Genomic DNA, 24,594 nt, shown 5'->3' on the forward strand with positions numbered 1-24,594 from the left:
AAGTTCGTGTTAACTTCGATGCCCGAAGGCTTCACAAGGGCCATGTCGCACCCGGTTTTTCGAAGAATACCAAGCACTAACTATACGTGTGCCCAGGATGTCCACACGACACATATAGCGATAAATATGGGGAATATTAGGAACAATGCTTTATTATATACCGAAACATATTTACAATAAGGCTTACAACTATTATAAAAGCATAGCGGAAACTATTCTTAATCTTCTCTTTGGGGCTCCATACTCCACAGGGACGGTTGACAGGGGGAAACACTCGCCTAGTACTCATGGAAACCTTCAGGAAACTCTTCACTGGAATCACCATCTGGTACCCATCCAGGATTTTTATTGGTGACAATAACAAGCGTCAGCTCACCATGCTCAGCAAGTATAACATGAGGTTATGCAAGGCTCAAGAAGGCTTGACTCGGCTGTACTGCGATAAGCATTTTTAGTTAGTCATATTTTATTTATTGAACCTGAGTTACTAGGTTATGCTTAAGCTCCTAAGGTGAAGGTATAATAATTATCATTAAGATTAATCATATCCCAAACCATCCATAGCACGGTCGATATATAAGTTTTTATAACTCTGCAGAGTCTGTACATCTTTACCCATGAGTCATGAATACCCATATGCCCGAGGTGTCCAACCTCTTGACCCACTTCCAAGGTAAGTCGGCAGGGTTCACTACGAGGCCTTTCCAAAGACCCCTCTAACAAGTTAGTGGTCGCGAGGTTTCAACGTATAGGCGAATGGAGGCCCCCTTCAAGACTAGCACACCTTGATCGCAGCCCAGCACACATCTTGACAGGCAAGAAGACATTCTGCAACCTAGTCCCCCCTCTTACACCTTTCGGTAATCACTAATAAGCTAGAAAAATCTAGTTACTTAGACAAGACTAGAGCCATGTAGTCCTCATAGTTGTACTGTAAATCATGAATGACCGCTTTAAGATTCAGTCCTTACGGAGGATAAACTAGAGCACCCAAAAAGGCCCAATGCCCTAGCCCCCTTCAATCCATGTTGCTAAAAAGTAGCATTTTAACCATTGATTCCAAAAGTCATTAATCCAGATTAACATTATAATATTGGATGATTGCAAGCTAAGCAAAACTACCCATATGCTTAATCATGGTAAACAAGGAGTATAGGGTATCAAAAGTACTAGGTAAAGTCCTTAGGGGTTCATCATATTAGAGACATGCATATGAAAGTGATTATAAGGTTATTAGGTAACGAGGAAACTCATGTTACACTTGCCTTCCAAAAGCTTGCTATCCAACTTCTTGATATTCTTGTAGAGCTCCTCTTCTAATGATAGCAATCCACTGGTACAAGCATCACAAGAACCTAAAAACAGTACACCAATCATTACAAAAGCATACTATAAAGATAACTAACATATACTACTCGTCGCTACGAACTCGCGAGTGCAAGAACCAGCTAAAACGGAACTACGGTTAACAAGTTATAAGCTTTTGAAGTTTCAGGGATTTATTTATAATTAAAGGACTTAGTTGTAATTACTTTTCAAAAGACAGAGTCCAAAGTGTAAATATTTGGACCACAATACTATTTTATAAAAGCTAAAAAGGTCTTTTCCTTCTTAAATACGAACACATTATTGACATTATAAATAGAATTTTATGGCATCATTAATGATTTTATGGAAACAAAATACACGACTCTTTTATAACTCTTTCATAAAAGCAAAACTAATTATTTTTCATAATTATTTTTATGAAGACAAAATATTAAAAACATGTCTCTAAATAGTTTTATAAAAGAAAAGCATGATATTAATATTTTTGTAGATATATAAAACATATATAAATTTATTTTTCAGAGTTACTTTTACTAAGACAAAATATATTTAAAATATATTTATAAACATTTCATATAAAAGGTTTATTTGTACAACATTAACATTTTATGGAAACAAACATTCATAACATCATTTTAATTGAAAACATTTCTGTACTGGCTAACACTGAAATAACCGTAGATTACAGGGGCAAGCTTGAAAGATATGCAGGACTCACAAAATAGTAGATCGATTACAAAAAAGTACAGGGGTTAGAACATAAAGTGCGCATGCACTATGCTGTGGATTCAATCTGCGCGCCGTGGACCGGTGGAGGTATGTGTGAGCAGTTCACCGTGGACCCAGTTCATGAGTGAAGAGGTATATATATTGGTGTATTTCCATTGTATTTCTGGAATTGTTTTTCCAAAGGAAAACGGGCATAAAGTCCAGACACGTTATGCTGATGTCAGCGAGCTAGCAAGGAGCACAGCAGGAGCACGGTGATCGGCCTTGTTGCTGCCCATGCTCGTGCAGGGAGGGGCACAGGGCCGTGCGCAGCATGCCTGCGTGCGTGTGCGCCGGAGGGACGGGGGTGCCCGCGCCTGCCTTGACATTGCCTGGAAATGGCTCGGCCTGGCAGCAGACGGCGAGGCCGTGTGTGGTGGTGCCATGGCTACTCGCGGCGGAACTTCGCCGACGCAAGTTCGGACCGAGCAGGAAGGCATTACGAACAGTGAGAAGGAGCGCAGAAGATGGAGAGGCTCACCTCTCAGTCGATGGTGGAGCTCGCGATGGTCGCTGCGGAATGGAGATGGAGGGAGCCAGTCAGAGGCGGACGATGATGGACGGAGCTCCGGCGAGCACGGCCAGCGATGCGGGTCACCATCCACAACGAAAACCAGCGTGCTGGATACGTCTTGCCCTTGCGAACCCAATCGAGTGGAGTTGGGGCCGGAGAAGGCTCACGCAGGGAGATCTACGGCGACGGGCTTGTGCTCGAGCTGCGGCTTGCGGCGGCACTGCGGTGCGGGAGACCAGGCGAGGAGCAGCTGGGTGGATGTGGGGTGAGAACGCGAGGCCATGGGCCTGTTTATATAGGCCCAAGGAGGGAGCGAAGGGGCCGGGCGGTGGAGCTTGTCTGCAGCCATCAATGGCCGACGGTTACTGCATGGCGATAAAGGAGACTGATGACAGGACTTCAAGGCGAGGTGGAGGCGTTATTTCGCGGGGCTTGAATGTGCATTGATTCGAGGAGGAGAAGGGGAGAGGCCGGAGTGTCCATGGCGGCAGCCGGCAGCGAGCTCGTGCTCTGGTTTTTCAACAGGGAAGGGAGCAACGACTGGAGGTGGAAGATGACGTGTGGGACCTGGTTGGAAGTTAGACACAGAGAGAGCACGCGAGTGGGCTGGCTGGCCGCGAAGATGGGCCGTGGGAAGGCCCAGGTGAAGGAAGAGAGCGCGAGAGGGAGGGCTGGACCGGTCAGGTTTCGGCCCAGAGAGTAGAGAGGGAGTTTATAAACTTTTCTTAAAAAGAAACCTTTGAAGCTCCATTTCAAAACCTTTTCAAACCAAACATGTCTTTCAAATTCTTTTGAATCATTTTTCTGAACTTTGGAAATAAAACTTTTATCTTGTTTCAAATAAAATTTAAATACTTTACTTATTTTATAAATAGAGCAAAAATCGATTTGAACCTAAATCGAATTTCGGCAATCGTTTTTCACTTAGTAAAATAAATGCAAGCGGCATGAATGCAACAAACATAACAAATTAATTATAATTTTTTTAGAAATCACATTTTTGCACTATTTTACATTGTCAACAATCTAACTAATTCTTGGAAATTTTTATGAAAAATATTAAATCATTTATTTTACTTAGTGTTTTCTATTCACAACCCAAAATAGAAATTTTGGGGTGTGACAGGCCAAAACATTCTTTGTACAACACCGTGAAAGGCGCAAAAGAACCTAGCACTAATGCTACCCTAAAACCTATCCACTACCGAGCTCTCGGCAAAGACGAGTTGACGCTCGGCAAACTATTTGCCGAGAGCAGCTCTCGGCAAAGAGCCACTGGCAAAACATCTACCGGCAAAGGATTCTTTGCCGAGAGCCCCTCTCGGCAAAATATAAAGGATTCTTTGCCGAGAGCCCCTCTCGGCAAAATATAAAGGATTCTTTGCCAAGAGCCCCTCTCGGCAAACTCTAGCCCTCGACAAACTGGCGCGCCCTAGTAACGGCCAAACGACCGCTAACGGTGTGACAGCTTCTTTACCGAGAGCGACCGTCGGCAAAGAATTGTTAAAAAAAAGATTTGCGGCCGAGGTGGTTTTCAAAAAAAAAATAGGTTTGCCGAGAGCCGACCACCAAGCTCTCGACATAGAGACAGATTTGCCGAGAGGTAGGCTCTCGGCAAAGAGGCAGATTTGCCGAGAGCCCTACTCTCGGCAAAGAGTCCAGAGATCATTTTTTTATTTTTGTTTATATTTCCAGCTTCAACAACACATATTTCACAAATATAACACATCATCCACATCACATATATCACAAATATGTCATCCACATCACATGTCTCACATTATAATCCATCTAAACATCTCAAATCCAACGACACATGTCCATCTCAAAGTGCTAAGTTCATCTCACACAAGTTCATGTCACAAAGTGCTAATACATGATGAAGAACAACAGGCTCACCCCCAAGGCTCCCACCCTCCCGACGGCGGCTGCTGCTGCGGCGGAAGGTGTGGATACGGCTAGTACCCCGACCCTCCCGACGACTGCTGATGCGACGGAAGTTGTGGATACGGTTGGTGCCACGACCCTCCCGACGACGGCTTCTCAGGCACATCATTCGAACCCGCCGATTGATTCTGCACAAAGGAGAAGAAAAATTAGTAATTATAGTAATACTAAGGCATATAATTGTAATCTAAGCGTAGACAAGTCAAAATTTGTAGAACTAGGTATAAAATTGTAATCTAAGCCTAGACACATCAAAATTTCGGCAGCACCTCCCCTGCACGGTGGGGTTTTCCAAAACCTGCAAGAAAACCAACGGCACGATGGCCGCTCACCACATATCAACGGCACGATGGCCGGCACACATATATATCAACGGCACGTAGGCCTCCCATCACATCAATGGCACGATGGCCGACATGTACAGTAAAGAGCCTTTGCCGAGAGCAATCCCCTAAAGCTCTCGGCAAATAATATCCAAAAAAAAATTAATAAACAGCAAACGACTCCGAAAAAATATGAAATTTTGCCGTGTTACAACTTATGCTCTCTAATGGCTATACAAAAAGTTTGGAACTCCAAAACTAATTCGACCGTGACATTGTTTGAAAATCCTAATGGATCCTTCTCAACTTTATGAAACTTATTCGGAGATGTCTCAGATTGTAAGAATCATACGCAACCACTTGTGCGAAACATTTTCAATTTTTACCACAGCCTCCAAGTGTGATACCATGACTTCATTGCAAATATCATAATTTTCCGACTTCGTTTCCTTTTTTAAGAATTTTTAAATCGTTGGGCGACATATGTTCGTGGTCTTCGATTCGTAAAATAAAAGGTGAAAAAAACGTCAACAAGATGTTATTTGCCCTCAATAATGCATAAATAGCATGAATATCATTTTCTACTTAATTTTTTCCCGTGTTTAAATCAATCGCTGTTCAAATTTTAATCGATTAAAAAACTCCTTGAAATGCAATTAATTAATTATATATAGCAAATAATTACAAAAATACACAAAATTTTAATATTGAGTACAACCTGTAGTATGTCTATAGAGAAAAAAGTTTGGAGCATATGAAAGAAAAAATAATTTAATTGGAGAGAGTTAGGAGAAGAGAAACACATGCATATGAAATATAGAAACCACATTTGCCGAGAGCCTGGGAGGGACTCTCGGCAAATATTTGCCGAGAGCGGCGCTCGGCAAAGAGTTTTGCCGAGAGCAGTAACGGAGGGGCTCTCGGCAAAGCGGTGACGCCGTCAGGGCAGGTCACGGCTATGGGCCCGCGGCAATGTTTTGCCGAGAGCTTGATTTTGCTGAGAGCGCGGCCTACGACAAAGGACCGTTTTGCCGACGGGCATTTTTTGCCGAGCGCGGCACTCGGCAAAACGGCCCACTTCGCCGAGAGCTATTGCTTGCCGAGATGCAGGCCCACGGCAATCCTGTCACTTGCCGACGGCCGGTGTTTGCCGAGAGCCGCGCTCGGCAAACGTTTTCTTTGCCGAGAGCCCGCGTTTTTGCTCTCGGCAAAAATATCGGATCTCGGCAAAGGACGTTTTTCCGGTAGTGATCTAAACGGATAGGTCAACCTCCGGCAGAAGGCGGGCAACAGCAGGCTCTTCATTCCGGCCTCTGGGGCTTGTCCCCAGCAGATTCCTGCGCCACCGCCATCTCCTCCCCACGGCTCAAGCACTCGGCCCTCCCCTTCCCAGCCCCAGACGTCACCGCTTTCTAGGCCATGAACCGAGCCTTCGCAGCCTTCAAGTCCTAAAATACAACAAAGAAAAGGGCCAGGGAACAGTCAAGAAACAAGAAAGACGCTAACAACCAAAAGCAGCGCTACCAAGACAAAATAAAAAAGAGAGAAGAAAGAAGAAATCTAAACACAGGAATATATACAACCAAAAGCAGCGCAAACCTCAGCATGCTGGGCCTCTGCCAGAGCGCGAGCATCCCGATGCCCAAACTTGCACCATAAATGACCCATGAAGTGGCGGATGGTGGTGGAGACGTCTTTCGGAGCCTCGCTAAGCACCTCCGGACTCTCATAATCCTTCCTCCGCTTCATCTACGCACGTGTTGACAGCCGACCTTCGCCAAGGTCTTCGCAAGGTTTGTCGCGCTAGCTAGACAATGCTGCGAAGTCGCCGACCTTGCCAACAAAATCGGGAAGTCAGGAGAAGTTGGCGCTCATCCATGAGAAGAGGGCGGACGGAGAGGCCTGAGCCGGAAGGGAGGAAATGATCCCCCAAAATCCGCCAGCGCCGAGGAGTAGGCGGCAGCAGTAGTTTGGCCAAGCGCCTTCGCTTCATCAAGCTGCTTGTTAAGCAACTCGATCTCCTTCAGCAGAGCCACGCTCGACGCTCGCTCCGCATCCACTTCCTTGCGGAGACCTTTCACAATCTCATCGGATTTTTCCGCTTTCACAAGCACCAGCTTCTCAGCATTCTTCAATCCAGTCAGCTCTCTTTCCAGAGAACCAACCTTAGCCTTCAGGTCATCCAGGCCTCCCTAAGCTTCCCGGTGGCCTTCGACTTCCTTCTCGAGCCGCATGTTTTCTGCGACCAGGTCATCGCACTCCTTCTAGAAGCGCTCAATGACCTCGTCGCGCTTCACAACTTCGAGAGTGGCGCGCTCCTCTAGGGCCTCCGACATATATGGTAGCTCTGTGTAAAAACACACGTAAACAAAAGAGAACTAAGCAAGAAATCAGAGAACATAGAACCTCAATAAGGGCATACCACGCATTGCTGCTCAAGGTTGAGCCTTAAAAGTTGGTAAAAATCAATCAATCTTCCTCAAGTGGCGATGAACGTGGCCTGCACAACAACCCATAAACAAAAGTGAGATAAAAGCAAATCAAGGGAGAAGGTCACCAACAACCTCTCATGGTATGGTTAACATTGGCAAGAGCCTCCGTACGTCCACCCACTTAAAGTATCAGAAGCAGCATCTGCCCAAAGTAAAGACAAAAATTAGCACTCAATGTATAAAATGAGAGAGCGACAAATCAGTTAAGCAAGATCCAACACCTTCGTCGCCGTCCTGAGTCCGAGTCAAAGGTCCACCTTGGCCTGGGAGCTCGGTCGCACCCACCCTAACCCTCAGATACCCAAACCCTCCTAGGCAAGGTCATGGGCAGGCGTTGACACCCTCCCTTCGCGAGAAGCCTTGGGAAGGTCAATAGCCAAAGCGCCTGCTAAAATGCAAGTTAGCCAAGCCAACAAAAACAAGGGTAGCGAAGTACAAAAAAAATAGGCACCTACCCAAACTCATAATGCCCTGAGCGGCATCTTCAACCTCAACGTCCTCCGCAATCGGAGCATCTGCCCGCCGGTCTCCATCCTCTGACTCGACTTCAGACACTTCGCGCGGGCAGCCCTTATAGATTGCGTAGGCCCCCGGGAACTAGCCTCACCCTCATCAGATGCAGCAGCAACGTCTGCGCTGGCGCCCTGATCGGCAGAACTCGATGGGCTCAAGCCAGGCCCAAAAATCAAAGGCAGAGGTTCCACCTTCGGCGCACAGGGGTAGCACCACCAGCAAAGCTGGCGGTGGTAGGCACCATCAGATCCACGTCTCTGCTAGCGGCGGAGACCTCCATCTCCTTGGCTTCCACCTCCGCCAAGTGAACAGCCTCATCAGCACTAGACCCTTCCGACTCTTTACTGGCAGGGCCAGCGGAAGCAGCCTTAGGGGAGGCCCCAACCTTCTGCTTCTTGGTAACCACCTTGGTCCTCCCCGTGCCCCTCCTCTTCTGTGACTCCGCTTGGGCAGTGCTACTCTTCGCCTAAGCAGCCCTCCTCTCTTTATCAGCGATCAACTTTAGCACCTTCGCACGCACCTTGCAATCTCCATAAACTATGCCCAGCTCCTCAAAGACGTGGTTGAGGCGGGGCATCACCGCATCATGCCCGCAGTAACCCTTCGCGCAAGATACTCGCGCTCAGAAACATCACCAAGTATCTCGCGCACCTCTTGCTCGACAAAGGAGACGAACTCTGACTCCGTCTCATCCTAGGCCCGCTCGATGTCGAAGCGCGAAAAGGGCACTCCATCATCTTCGCCAAACACGGGTAGCTTCACCTTTTGTAACTTGAACTCCAGCCTATTCTTTCCTAGAGGCCTGCACTTGGAAGTCACCCTCTCCTTCACCAAGTCACGGCCTCCGGAGTACCGGCAGGCCAGGGCGAAGGCCTTGTTTGCAGGTCACCCATGAAGGTCAGCACTAGAACCAGGAGTTACCCGCGTTAAAGGCCTCAAAACCCTCATCGTAGATCCAAGAGGGTAACGAACAACCTTCTTACACTACTGGAAAACCGAGATTTGCCTAGTGTTTAATGGTTTGCCTAGTGCCAATCGTCGGACACTAGGCAAAGAGCTTATTTGCCGAGTGTTAGACCCCGGAGTACTCGGCAAAATAAAGGCACTAGGCAAAATAACGATTTGCCGAGTGTCGACACTAGGTAAAGAAATCCACTCGGTAAATGATCATTTTGCTTAGTGTCGATACTAGGCATATCATCACACTCGGCAAAGGCTGTCGGAGGGCAACCGCCGTTACCATTTTGCCGAGTGTCTTCCGTTAACACTCGGCAAAATTAGAACTTTGCCTAGTGTCTCCGGATGACACTAGGCGTGTCTTACAGAGACACTAGGCAAAATATTTTTTCTTTTTTTGATTTTAGCTTCCAATTTTTTTCTGTAGCTTTCCTACTATACCTTGACCAACATGTTGAAAGTTGGCACAATTTTATGAAATTTTGCTATATTTCTTTAGTTTATTTAATTTCTTTGAATTTTTTCGACAAATGCAAATTTGAACTGCAAGTGTGACGAATAATAGCAATTCATGAATGCAAAAATGATATTCATGTTAGTAAGTGTTAGTTGAGGCCGTATCCAGAAACAGACCAAAAATTTCACACATCTTCACGTCGAGACATGACCACGAACTTGCGAGCAAATAGTTTTTAAATTCTATTAAATGAAAACAGAGTCTAAAATTTACGTTGTCGACAAGTCAAGATATTGCATGCGGGTGCCATGATAAAAATTTAAAAAGATTTCGAGCACATCGTCACGTATGATGCTTAGAAACCCTAACATCATTTTTATCATGGCACCCGCATGCGATATCTTGACTTGTCGACAAGTTTCATGAATTTCAGACTCCGTTTTCATTTAATAGAATTTAGAAACTATTTGCTCGCAAGTTCGTGGTCATGTCTCGACGTGAAGATGTGTGAAATTTTTGGTCTGTTTCTGGATACGGCCTCAACTAACACTTACTAACATGAATATCATTTTTGCATTCATGAATTGCCATTATTCGTCACACTTGCAGTTCAAATTTGCATTTGTCGAAAAAATTCAAAGAAATTAAATAAACTAAAGAAATATAGCAAAATTTCATAAAATTGTGCCAACTTTCAACATGTAGTCTCATTTTATGTAGGGAGGCTTGATAAAAAGTTTGAAGACCAAAATTGAAAAAAAATAAATAAGTTTGCCTAGTGCGCTAGCTAGACACTAGGCAAACTGGCCTCTTTGCCTGGTGTCTCATGGAAGACACTAGGCAAACTTATTTTTTATAGTGTTTGCCTAGTGTTGGGTTATCGACACTCGGCAACGAACTCCGAGTAATTTCTGTTTTATTCGTTGCTTATTGATTTTTACATACCTTTGCCTTTTACCTAGACAAGCCGGAAAAGGTTTCCCGAAGGAACCACCGTCCACGTCACCTAGATTTTTCCCTACCGTTGGATCTCGGTTTCGATGGACCAGATCTGCTCAATCGTACCCGTGGAGCTTCTGCCCGAAACAACCAGCCACGTCACCCAATTTGTTCTCCTCCGTCAGCTCTTCCATCCAACGGCCCAGATCGCTTGGAGCTGATTTCACCGGGAGCGTCTTCTCGCGCTTCTCCTTGGCTTCTCCCGCTTCTCCTCTGCTTTCCCTCTTCTCTTCTGAATCCATAGAACCAAATATATACCCTAGCTTCCGCTTCCCCATACAGCTTCTCGCCCCCTCCTCTCTCTCCTCTTCACGCTCTCTCGCTCTCTCCGACTCTCTCCGACGCGGGCGCGGACAGGGCGGCGGCGCGAGCGGGAGGCGTCGGCGGCGTCCTCCCCCCCCCCCCCCCACCCCCTCCTCCTCAGCATTCCCTCGTCTGCCTCTTACCTCCGTTTCTCCCTCCCCTTCCCCTCTCTCTCTCCCCTTCCCGGTCAAGACGGCGGCAGGCGCGAGCGCGGCGGCGCCCCCTGTGGGTTCTCGGCCGGCACGGGTGGTGCCCGGCGGCCCCTTCCCTCTCCCTCATCCTCTGCGTGGGCTCCTCAACGCCTTCTCCCGCCGACGAACCTGTGCTCGTCTGGTTGCCAAAACCCTAGCTACCTCTATGCGTGCTGCAGATTGGTCACATGCTTATTACTTCTTCTGATCTGCTTCTGTCTTTGTTTTCGGGATTGATTTCAGCTGCCTTCCTTGTTGTCGTTCTTAGGGTTCGTCTATGATTGTACAGGTACAAAGGGAGGGAGTCCAGCGTCTTCAAGACAACATGTACAGATTTGTTAATTACTGTGATTTCGATTTGGTAAGCAGTTTCGATAAGGTTGTTACAGCATCTTGGTTGACCATGAACACTAATTAGCTTTGAGGTGTTCTGGACAGACCTAAAAGCCATTGGTATCTGGTAGATTAATTTGCACAGCAATTACCACAAAAAAGGGCATGCTCTTGTCTTAGTTGCACAATCAGTTGACCTCCTTTTCCTTTCCTTTCCATCTTACAATAAGTTCAGTGCATCTTACAATCAGTTAAACGTGTTTACCAAATGCTCAACATTAGGCTTTCGATTAGTTTAGTTTACCATATGACAACTGAGCCATGCGCTAGGAATAGCTGCCGTAAACAATTATTAAGAATTATTTCCTATGTACTTTGTATCCGTGAATCCTCATCTTGTACTTAGAAATTTTGAAGCCATACATTTTAGATGCATTCATCTATTGCGCAATACAAATCTTCCTTTAGATTTCCTTCGGATTTCTGATAGGTTCCTCAAAGAGGTGTATTTTCTAAATTGTATTGTTGGTATGAACAGGTTTTGTATTCTTACATTGCATACTATAGGTTTTCCTTCGCATTTTAGCTACGCTGCTCAAATAGGTGTACTTTTTCCTCTTGGGTTTTTTTGTGTTGACTTCCTCTAAATCAGATTTTGTATTGTTGGTGCCAACAGACTACGTGTATATATAATGGTTCCTTCTATCCATGCCACCGCATATAGTTCAAAAATATCTGAATCGAAGTACATTTCACACTAAAGTAGATTTGTATTGTTTAGTGGCGGAGCTACATGTACGCCATAAAGGGCCATGGCCCTACTTAGGAATTGATTTTTTTTCAGCATGGTACATGATGATAGTTACCAAGTAATGGAAATTGCCATGTCAGACAAAAAACCCTCTTCAGTTCTCTTCCTGCTGTTACATTGCAGAAAAAAGAGGTTACACATTCCTGTAGTGGAAATGAGTTTTGCATCCTCATTAGTTGTTTCCCATTATGATTGTTTTTCCCCTGTTGGATGACCAGCTCACCAGCAGGACCAGGAAAATTTCGCAGACAACTCTTTGGTGACAACGCAGTCAACAAAAATGTAACTCCATACAACTTCTATTTTTTGCTCCCCACTTATCCCACCATATTGAAACCCACCAAATTAATTTACCTCTTTTCTGCAGGAAACCATTGTACATACTCCGAATGAGATCGGTCCAGTCTGTTGGTCGCAAAACAATCTCATATTGCTTGGTCTTTATTTTCTGTCTCTTGATCATAAATATGTTCTTTTGGCCTATCCTCATCGGTACATATCATCTGTAATATATGCATAGCCATGCTTGAACCTACTGACATGCTATTTTCTTAAGTATATTCAAGATCGTTCTTGCACGGGGGCGCGGCCCGCCACTATAGTTTTACAAATCCAAGCTCTAAATGCTCAAAGACATAGTCCGCATATCAGCTTTTTTGTGCGATCAATTTGCAGAGTGCAGATCATCTTCTACGTGTGCATATGCCATACATCTTACAATCATTAGTTCAAGCCACTGTAACCTTGAAATAACTCTCTTTTACCTTCCTCTATGCATCGTTTTAGAAAGGTAAACTTGAACGATTGAAACTCTTCGATTCCTATTTTTGTCTAATATGTCATATGTGCAGGGTGATATTATTTGCCCCTTAATGGAAGGAACGGTGCCCATGCCTGCTCAGTGGTGCACATCTCCCAGACCCAAGAGAGTATGGCTACTACATATCCAACCCTTCAGGTAATAAGCCACACCCTTGTATATTCAGGACCTATTTGTCAGTATTTTATTTTCTCCTCAATCCGTTATCACAGCCTCTATTTCCCTACTGCGATAGACGTGTTCGATTGCAGCAAACTCAAGGATCAACGCCACCGGGGCAAGGGCCGAGTGCCGCTGCTGCCTGCAGTGGTCCTCACAATGGTAAAGGCAGTTGGGCTTCCTAGCAAGGTAATTATTACTTGCTGACACTGCAAATATCAGGGTACTTCAATTTTTAATGCATTTCTGAGCTAAGGCTATGTATTGATCATAAATATGTTCTTTTGGCCTATCCTCATCGGTACATATCATCTGTAATATATGCATAGCCATGCTTGAACCTACTGACATGCTATTTTCTTAAGTATATTCAAGATCATTCTTGCACGGGGGCGCGGCCTGCCACTATAGTTTTACAAATCCAAGCTCTAAATGCTCAAAGACATAGTCCGCATATCAGCTTTTTTGTGCGATCGATTTGCAGAGTGCAGATCATCTTCTACGTGTGCATATGCCATACGTCTTACAATCATTAGTTCAAGCCACTGTAACCTTGAAATAACTCTCTTTTACCTTCCTCTATGCATCGTTTTAGAAAGGTAAACTTGAACGATTGAAACTCTTCTATTCCTATTTTTGTCTAATATGTCATATGTGCAGGGTGATATTATTTGCCCCTTAATGGAAGGAACGGTGCCCATACCTGCTCAGTGGTGCACATCTTCCAGACCCAAGAGAGTATGCCTACTACATATCCAACCCTTCAGGTAATAAACCACACCCTTGTATATTCATGACCTATTTGTTAGTATTTTATTTTCTCCTCAATCCGTTATCACAACCTCTATTTCCCTGCTGCGATATACGTGTTCGATTGCAGCAAACTCAAGGATCAATGCCACCGGGGCAAGGGCCGAGTGCCGCCGCTGCCTGCAGTGGTCCTCACAATGGTAAAGGCAGTTGGGCTTCCTAGCAAGGCAATTATTACTTGCTGAAACTGCAAATATCAGGGTACTTCAATTTTTAATGCATTTCTGAGCTAAGGCTATGTATTAGCTTCGTCTGAACTATAGCTATGCACTTTGCTATTTGAAATATGACATTGCTTTTCCTTAGTATCAACTCTGTAGCCAATTTCCATTTGGATGGGTAATTCCGTTTTTTGTTAACTGCTCAGGTTTAGTTCACTTAGATTTCTCCCATCATGATGGTACATGATTCTAGCCTGTTGCTTTCAACTTGGTAACATTTTCATAGTACCCTAATATTTTGAGTTCAGATTAGATTTGTGAGATAGATTCACTAATAGTCTAATACAGTTACCTTCACAGGCTTAGTAGTGTTCTGCCATTCGGCTCATCAGTCGAAGCAATGCCTACAGCTTAATACAATCAGGTGCAACAACTATGTTTACTGGTCAAGATCCTTACTCAGTTTTCATTTACGGTTCTATGGATAAAAATAATAATGGCTACACAATTTTTTAAGACATGTTTCAGATTGCGCTTTGAAATTGAGTCCTCCTTTTAACCATAAAAGTGTTTCTATGTTAAACCAACATTTTTTTCCCAAAATAATAGTCCTTCCAATATTATATCACAAAAGTCCTTTTCAGGACTATTACAAAATGATCAACATCATATAATTTCCAATAAATACCTAAATTGACAAGATATTACCATTTCATTTGATTTTGTATTTGGATTACCTACGAGATTGAATGCACTAGCTGCTTGTGTTTTTAGAGTTTTGTTGCTATCAATCTAAGTGTGATATGCATACCCATTGTAAGTCTCTGTGATAAGGGGAAAAAAGGATCAGCCTCTCAATCCACAGACTGATTAAGGATCAACCTCTCAGTCCACAAACTGATTGAAGCTGCCATCTGAGGCGTTTTGTTTTTTCACATTTGAATTATTGATTTTTTTGGTACCGAAGTGCCTGTTCTGTTTGCTTTCTCATGCAGTCTTTAGAGTGAGTGCAGTATGTTCCGTATTTTTACCTTCTCCTTACTCGACACATATCTACATCTGTTTTTTTTTCTGATCCAGTGTGCTCCTTGTTTCATCCCTAGTGGTTAGGTTTGGTGTTTTCTTTCCAAATTGAAGGGGGAATTGGTAGCGTGCCCAGTGCCCTGAATCCACAGGTGAGCAGCAAAGCTCTAAAATGCTTCTTATTTTTATGGATACTGCAATAACAAGTACAATGTGTATCATGCCATTCCATTGTAGTGACCATTACTGGCTTTTCCATATTCGCACGACAGGCGAATATCCATGCTTGATATTCCAACGAATAAATAAGATCGTAACAACAGCAGTTGACATTCGACTATTTCCATTCTATATCGGCTACGATCGTTGTTATCAATTTCTTTTTTTTCTCTCCTAACGTATTTTCCACAACCTGTACAGACAAAAACAAAGACTTTATCACTGTTATTTCTATGATCGACAAAGGAACTAGCTAATCATTCTTTGGTTTATCCAAAACCTTTTATTGTCCCTGAGACTTCTTTTGTCAACATACTTACAGCTACATACTGTACTGACTACACTCCTATTTGTTTTTTAAATGCTATAAAATGCAGAAGCTTAGCACTACTACATCATTTTGCAACATGGAAGTGACTCCTGTTGGCTCAAAGACTTTGATGCCCAACACACTATGTCCAGTTTGTATATGACAAGGGCTCCTCAGGAAACGACTCCTACCTGGTCAACAGCTATGTATTAGTATGTCGTTCATCTCCAGAACTATAAATACACCTGCTTAAATGCTACTTATCTTTGGTCTGTACTATGCCACTAAAACCATGCCTTTCTACTTAGATACTTCTTTTTTTTGTTCCGTGCTAGGTCACTAAGTGCATGCCTTCGAAGAATCGTTTTAATCTATTTCTAATATATTTGGCCCACTACATTTTCAATATGTTTACAAATTCCTCTATGATTTGTGCTACATCTCCTATACACGTATTGATCCTATGTATCATAGCACGCCATACAAGCCTTCGCTGTAAATCGTGTTGCTTCATTGATTATTGCCAATAGTACCATATCTTCTGAATGATACGAGCCTTCAGATAAAAAAACATAGTTAGATTCCTTCATCCCATCTACACATATGTTTCCTATATATATCACTACGTTGTACTTACCCACGCGCGCAAGGGCGCGCGCCCTGTGCTAGTACTTTAACATTGGGGGTCAAATGTTGTAGGCCCAACTGCTAGAAGAAAGGAGGCTTCGCGAGGAGATGGAAGCGAGGGCGGTGGAAGAGCGGGAGGCCCAACGACAGAGGATAGAGGAGCTGGTGGGGTTCGTGTCCACTCTTGGCGCCGCTATGGGGCGGACCATGCCAGCTAGCCTAGTCTTGCCACTTCCTCAAGTAGCTACTCCTATGAGTACCAATATATTACTTATTATGTTCCAACCTGACATAGGGCGCACTAGAAAAAATATGCAATCTCAAACATACAATATGGTGTTGGTGGTGACGGCGGTTGTTGTTGTGGTGTGGTGGTGGTAGTTGTGGTGTTCGGGTGGTGGTGGTGTTGGTGGCGGTGTATTGATATGTATGTTCTTGACGGTCATCGTGCCGTTTGTTTTCTTGCAGGGTTTGGAAACCTCTCCGTGCAGGGGAGGTTCTGCCGAAATTTTTTATTGACGGTATCCTTTTCATTTTTTTCAGCATCAATCGGGTGTGGCATCGAATCAAATTGGAGGGTCGTCGGCTTCACAGATTGGAGCGTCGCCGGCACCACAGCTTGAGCCGAATCAAGTGGAAGGGTCGCCGGCTTCACAGATTGGAGCGTCGCCGGCACCACAGCTTGAGCCGAATCAAGTGGAAGGGTCGCCTGGAGCATCAAACCACGGGCCTCTTCACCCTTGACAATCGTCGTGATTAGCTTGTTGTGAACTTTGTTAAGAAATTTGGTTGTGCACTTATGAACTTGTGAACTTGTGGCACATTTGGACTTTTGGTATGAACATGTGATATATGTGAACATGTGGTTCTTATTTATGATTCATATGATATATTTGTGGTGTTTGAATATGATTTATATTTGTGTCGCAAATAGAATAATAAAAAAAAATCAGTTTCTGGTTACTTTGCCTAGTGTCAGGGGTCTGACACTAGGCAAAGGGGCCACATGTGGCACACCTACGAACAGGCTTTGCCTAGTGTCAGGAAACTGACACTAGGCAAAGTAGGCAGTTTGCCTAGTGTCGGAGGCCTGACACTAGGCAAAGCTTGGCATATTTGCCTAGTGTAGGCGGCCTGACACTAGGCAAAGCTTGACATATTTGCCTAGTGTCGGACGCCTGGCACTAGGCAAACCTTGCATACTTTGCCGAGTGTCAGACCTCCGACATTAGGCAAAACGTCCGTTACGATTTCCACCGTCAGTGGAATACTTTTGCCGAGTGGTGTCCTTGACACTAGGCAAACACTTTGCCGAGTGTCCGAGGTTTGACACTCGGCAAAGTGCTCTTTGCCTAGTCCGCCTCTGCCGACCCTTGTTTGCCTAGTGTGACACTAGGCAAACTGTTTGCCTAGTGTTTCTGGGCCTTTGCCTAGTGCCTACGGCACTAGGCAAATCCCGCGATTCCAGTAGTGTTACCACCTTTGTTTGTAGAGGTAACGACGGAGGTCCTCATGTAGAACCAGTAGCGCATCTGTTGGTATTTATTAACGTGTCACTTGTTCAAAGTACTTAGCCACCTATTATAAACCTATATCCCTAACTTTACTAGGTTGTCATCCCTAGTGATTATGCTAGAGATATGTATTGGTACTACATAGTATTACTACTAGAATAACACTTAGCAGTTCTTTATTAATGCAAGTGACTAGAGAGAATATAAATCTATGAATACAAAGTATCTGCAAGCGCACAGATAATTATACCATTGTAGCATTTTATTCGAGAGTATTCTAGATTTTGTTATTTATATTTTTACCGCTGGCAAGGTCTATCATGGATATGTATTGTTAACTTATACTATTGAAGGAGAGTCAAACCATATATAATACTCCACTCATAACAGGGATAAGTCATAAGATAGAATATATATGATAAGTATTGACAATGATAAATCACTCAGAGCACTCCTTCCTATAGCATTAGTATGGTCAGGTAGAATATTAGAGGAATAATTCCTAAGTCATTCTTAATTACAAGTCAAAGTATACAATTGATTAGTGCAATTACACCTAGTAATCATGGCTAAGATCATCATTATATCTACATAGAAGGGATATTACCAAGGAAGATTGATGGCAGAGCTCGTTCTACCTTCGTAATCGAACCCTACGTGCGCCTATATTCGGGGAGTGGACTACAAAGGACTCAACGGGAGTGTCACATCCTCTATCTACCACATGACCCAGAATATAGGGTGTATTCATAGTTAAACAACATATAAGCACCACGCTTACACAATGCCGACCACCCACCCAGTGTACATCAGAGTGAGCGTTATACGAACTTATGCATAAATACAATGATAAACTAGCTATACTAGATATATAATCAAAGTAGACAATGAACATCATAATAAAGAACATGAATAAGATGAATATTGATATTGTCATAACAATTGTATCTAGCATATAAAAACAATAGAGAAACAATAGAGAGAGGGGTACAAGAGTTTGTACCAAACCATACTCTAGATAAGGTCGAGAATCCAAGCGAAGTCCTACTTGCCTCCCTCTAGATCTAACCTAACTGGCTATGCTTTGGAGATGGAGGAGCCCTAAGAAGATTAGGGTTTCTATCAGATGACTTGATGACTTTTGATCTCTTATCTCTTTTATCTCCCTTCTAGGGGGGCTGGGGTCTGGTTGTATAGTCCTGGGGGATCAACGTGAGCTCTTGGATCAAACTAACTTAAGCAACGGCCTAGATACGTCCTCAAAGGCGGTGGGGAACCGACCCTCAAAGATGGCTGATAGGTGGGCCCGGGAGAGGTCGGTCGGCCCATACCTGGCGGCATCTCGCCCTCCGCTTCGGTGACGTGACTTTTGGATCCGTCTAGAGCCTTCCTGCATAGGTGCTGTAGTGGAAATCCTTATTTTCTTCTAACGTTTAGCTCCTCCTTGGCAGTTTTTAGATCAAACCCTGCTGGAAACACAGATTCACCAAAACTTGTGGAATTTATTAGTTTAGACCCCTAGATCTTCATTAGTGATTATATTTAAGCCCTTATACATATTTATTTGACGGTTTATAACGGTTATTATCTTCCATCAACAACTCCCCCAAGCTTACCTTTTGCTAGTCCCTTTGCAAAACTAGTCTAAACTAGGAATACAAATATTTTGAAAACATTGTAGTAACTCCTCAAAAGTACTTAGGCGTTCAAACAAGAATTCCCCTCCTGAGTAGAATTAAACTGAGTTGACTTTCAAACTTACCCATATTACTCTCCACCATGGGGCTTGTAGCTTTCACTTGGGTCTTGAGCAATTGAAAGACAGAACAATCAAGTCAAGAACTATGTCTCGAGTTCTTCACTCAACCATCATTCCGGAGTTTTTATTAATTTTCAAGATAAAACTCAGAGCTCTCCATTGTATGACACTCTCAAGTCTCTCAATATATGTGGTATTTGTGGATCCTCACCAAGGCAATAGTAGTGTTATGCCTTCTACCTACATCTAAGGCTTATGTGGAGCTCATAGGAGTGGAGAAAACATAAAAGAGCGTACTTGCAATATATATATATATTGTAAAGTCAAACAGTGGTTCCAAAGAGAGTTAAGTCATACAGTCAAATCAAGATGTGCATGTGCATGGATGTATGGTAGGTATATGGTGGCTAATCCTAATTCTACTATGCTCCTTAAAAACATACCTCTCTTTTGAAACTTGGAAATATTTGCTAGAGAAGAGGGGCTATCTTATTTCTTTATTCTTTTTTTTCTTCTTTTTTTCTAGCAGGCATCTAAGTACCCATTGTTTTAATAACTTGGACACTTGTCCATTCTTTTTTTTATGAATAACTTTTGCATAGCCCCGTGCCTCTTTTCTGCAACAAAAATTTTTGAGAGATAGCAACAAGAACTTGGAGCATTTATTTGGTGGATATCCTATAGGGCATATTTTTGGTGTTTTCTCCCAGTGTAGGAGTAAAATATTTTTTGGTGGATCTAAATGAAAAGCATGTTTCTGCGCCTATCCCCAGTGTAGGAGTAGTGCATATTTGGGTGGTGTGTACGTGATCTTGATTTTAAGAGCATAACAAATCTCCCATAAGGCATCAACAAAGCTTGACTAAACTCAATGTAAAACAAGCAACATATATGAGTAGAAGTTTTCCTAATCTAAATATCATATATAGCTCCAGTAGGATTTCAAGCTTTGTCATACAGGAGCTCATCATATAAGATTTTTATGTTTTTTCAAAAGATAAATATCCAGAACTTTAGTATCACTAGGAATAAGATAAACAGCAGCTCAGACCTTCTCATATCATATCCATCAATTACCTAGACTTAGATCAAGCATGTGCTACCCACGAGTTTTGAGTTCAAATTAAATTCTCTTATCAAAATAGTTGTATTTAAAACCTGGGAGAATTCAAGGCTAAAAAATAGGTACTTGAAAGAAATTATGACAAAGCATCTAGTCATCATTTTCATTGTAAGAGATTATCCTCAGAGTTCTTTTATTTAACTCCTAAAGTCAAGACACATACTTTTTATTTGGTTTCTCCATTTCTCTAAGATCACACCTTATATATATAGCTATCATAAATTTTTTATTTTGTTTTAGTTTGTTATGCATATTTTTATGACTCTAGCAAATTTACAGAAGGCTCAAAAAATAGTAAAACTGAAAAGGAAAAGGAATACTTAGCTAGGTACATGGGGATGCTCCTCCCCCAAGCTGGATATTGTCGCGGTCTCTCTTTCATCCTTCCGGAAATAAGGTTCCTTATGTAGCGAGTGTAGCAATAGTTCAGATATGTGTACTTCAGATGGATGGCTTTACTCTTGATTATTCTGCAAAATACTCCAACAAGAACAGCAAAACTCGTGGCACAGATTAAGACAGGAGTTAGCGGTCAGCTAATAAGAGATTTGTTGTCCTTGGAGGTTTTGACCAATTTTCTAAAGTTCTAACATGATGTTTTTATATTTTTTGAATTTTTGTATTTATATAATGCAGAAAGAAAATATGTATGTATGGTATTTTTGTTTTTTATGCCACCATGGTGAATATTCCCTTGGGCTTTTATACACCAAGAGAAGTTTCACATGAGGCTTAGGATGATGTAACGCAAATAATGTAATGCAGTAATGAAACTTTTTTTTATGCAATGCTAGTGTAGAAAAGTAAAATATGCTAAAGTGAAAATAATTTATGCAATGCTAAAAAGTAAATATGGATAACTACTGATGTTACCTCATGGCTAGGGTTTGGATTTTTAAGCCCTCTGGACAGGACTTTTTCTCCTATCTTGTTTAGTTCTTGGGTGCATCTATCGGTCCCGGAGATAAAGACTCTGATGGTTGCACCTCTTACGAAACTGGTGATGATGTTACCTTCTCTTTCCATACCTGCTTTGTCTGTGGATTTGGACACGGCAGAGCGGGCTCATCCTCTTCAACTTTATCAGGTTCCTTATATTCCTCCCACTCATTAATTGGAGATTGATTCTTCTGTTTATGGGATCGATGTCTCCTCCTGGGGCAGGACTTCTTTGGCTGTTCATGAGTAGTATAACTATTAAAGTAATAGCGTACCTTTTCTCCAAGGAATTGGAAGTGGACTTGTCCAGATCTGACGTAAATAATTGCATTGGTGGTGTTGAGGAATGGTCTTCCAAGGATGATGGGTGTATCATCCTCTTCTTCTGCCATATCTAGAATCATGAAGTTGGTAGGGGCAAACTGATCATGTATTCTTACCATGACATCCCTTGCTATCTCCTTCGGGAATCGGATTGATTGATCCGCCATCTACAATGTTACAGAAGCTGTTGACTTGATGACTTGATGATCTCTGATCTCTTTTATCTCTCTTCTGGGGCGGGCTGGGGTCTGGTTATATAGTCCTGAGAGACTAACGTGAGCCCTTGGATCTAACTGACTTAAGCAACGGCGTAGATACGTCCTCAAAGGCGATGGGGAAATGACCCTCGAAGATGGCTGATAGGTGGGCCCGGGAGAGGCCGGTCGGCCTATAGGTGGGGTCGACCGACCCCACTTGGTGGCGTCTCACTCTCTGCTTCGGTGACGTAGCTTCTGGATCCTTCTAGAGCCTTCCTACAGAGGTGCCGCACTGGAAATCCTTATTTTCTTCTGACGTTTAGCTTCTCCTTGGCAGTTTTTAGATCAAACCCTACTGAAAACATAGATTCTCCAAAACTTGTGGAATTTATTAGTTTAGACCCCTAGACCTTCATTGGTGATTATATTTAAGCCCTTATACATGTTTATTTGACATTTTATAATGATTATTATCTTCTGTCAACAGCATCCAATCTTTCTCCCACTTGTTCTTCTGGCAGAATGAGGTTTCTAACTTTGGCTCCTTCTGCACCCTTTTCACCATAAAGGCGCAGCTGCCAAACTGGACTTCAAGTCCATCTTCACCCATCTTTTTCGGCTGCCTCTAGAGCTCATAGTACTCACAAAACATATCCAGATCTGGCTCCAACCCATATGATTCACACACCCAACAAAACTTACTAAGTGTTAGAATGTTGTTGGGAGTAAGATGGTGAAGTTGTACCTTGAAATTATCCAGAACCTCCTAGAGAAACCTTACTGCTGGGAAGCAGAGGCCGCAGGCAAAGAAATCTTTGAACACGACTACATCAGTGACCCTAGGCTTGGGAACTGCTTCGCCTTGCGAAGGCCTCCCCGTGCCCTTAGCAAAACAACCCTCCTTCTCCAGCACCTAAATCATCTCAACAATCATGAGTGATGGCCCAAAGTCCTAGGTCTTCATCGCCATATCTTTGCACTCTTCAAAGCCAACCAAATTACCAACCGAGGCTTCAACGGTACCAATTTCCTCCTCTAGCTCATGAGCCTCTACACTAGCAACCATACACCACACGAAGTGCTCTCACAAGCCCTAACGCCTACTAAGTGAGAATATGGACCGCTAAACGAAGGCTAGCAAAAAGACAGGCAAGCACTCGAAGCCACTTTTGTAGACTTGGCAGAAACAAAACTACACAAAGACTATAAGCAGCTTAGAGATTGGAAAGCGATGGCTTGGGGTGAAGGGGACCTCCTCTGACCCACCGCCCTTTTTATAGCCCACGGGCAGACGCTTCGACTTCTGACACCAAACGGTCATATTCGCATAGTGACGCCTCGGTTTTAGAGCCACCGCAACCAATAGCAAGAGACCACAAAGGCAACGGGTCTGATAACGCACCCTGAGGGGGGAGAGTGGGAAGCCTTGGCAACTAATTAATGGCAAGGACGCGAGGTTCATAGCCGCCTACTCTAGACCAGACCCTCAGGGGGAACTGTTGGGATGCCAATACGTAGGTCGCGAAGGCACATTAACGCGATCACCACAAGCTAACTGAAAACTTGTGTAATATGGGATTCTTTGTAGGGTTCGCGCAGGAGCCTTCGCTGGTGAAGGAGAGAGAGGCGAAGGTCCGAGGTGATGGCAGAGGGCATTGCAAGGAAGACAAGTGGGCCAAGCCGAGGGCCTTCACCAGCGGGCGAAGGCAAAGCTTTCGCCGGTGATCAAAGGCGAAGGCGCTGCCTTCGCCGGTCCGATGGAGAGCAGACAATAGATGGGCCTCCAGCGGACGCTAGATGAGGCCCATTAAGCAAGGCGGTTGAAGGAAGATAAGGTCCAAAACATCCTCGAAAGGTTACCTATACGATAGGATATCCCAAGAATATACTTGTACGATCAGAGGCTAGACAAGTAAAAGAGCTTCTATGTGAATAGTAGCCTATAAAAGGGGAGTGGGTGGCCCTGTGTAAATGATGATGAATGCCATTAAATGAAACCCTAAATTCATGCGGACCCTTTCTCACTCTTCGTCTCACTAGGGGACCTTCGGCGCCTCGAAGGCTGTCCACACCGCTTGCCGGGAAATGTTGTAATCCACCATTCATCTAACCCCGGCTTTGACCTTCGGCGTTGGCCGAAGGTCCCCCCGCCTACACTCCTACTACTGGGAACCGAATCCCAACTATATTTTTTCAGTCATTTAGAGATATTTTCATGGGCTCTAAATATTTTATTTGGATTTCTCATCTCTAGAACTTTTCCAAGTTTCTTAAAGCTTAGGGACATTTCCTACAATTTAAAAGCCTTATCAAGTATTTATCGTTTTTTAACTAAAAAGGACAAAATTGCCTTCAAAACCACTCTAAACCAGGGTAAAGAGGTAATTTGAACAGTTTTAAGAGTTTAGGAGGTTGGATGTCTGATTTCGAAATTCCAGAAGTAAAATAAGACTGCGGCGATATTTTAGGGAGGTAGAATGATTTTTTTTTTATAAATTGGTACCAACCCCTCCATGTCGGCCCGTTGAAGTCTAGTCGGAAGGAGGCTAGCCCAACCCATCAGAGGGTGTTTTGAACTGAAGTGTGTGAGATGGATCATGGATAATGCAGCCTGGCCTGGCCCAACACCCAGGAGTCCAGCACACACACATGGGAAGACAAGAGCCCACGAA

At 43.5% G+C, this 24,594-nt stretch overlaps 2 long non-coding RNA genes across 2 annotated transcripts; both read left to right on the plus strand.

Moving 5' to 3' along the window:
* The first annotated feature begins 10,896 nt into the window (after positions 1-10,896).
* On the plus strand, positions 10,897-12,889 carry LOC136487606 (uncharacterized). Its single transcript, XR_010767306.1, has 3 exons — positions 10,897-11,154; positions 12,156-12,219; positions 12,305-12,889. It is a non-coding gene; the product is annotated as an uncharacterized lncRNA (long non-coding RNA).
* Positions 12,890-14,294: 1,405 nt separating this feature from the next.
* Positions 14,295-15,824, plus strand: LOC136487607 (uncharacterized). Its single transcript, XR_010767307.1, has 3 exons — positions 14,295-14,311; positions 14,998-15,062; positions 15,507-15,824. It is a non-coding gene; the product is annotated as an uncharacterized lncRNA (long non-coding RNA).
* Positions 15,825-24,594: the final 8,770 nt, after the last annotated feature.

This window comes from Miscanthus floridulus, chromosome 10 (genome assembly GCF_019320115.1).
Source record: "Miscanthus floridulus cultivar M001 chromosome 10, ASM1932011v1, whole genome shotgun sequence".
NCBI lineage: Eukaryota > Viridiplantae > Streptophyta > Magnoliopsida > Poales > Poaceae > Miscanthus > Miscanthus floridulus.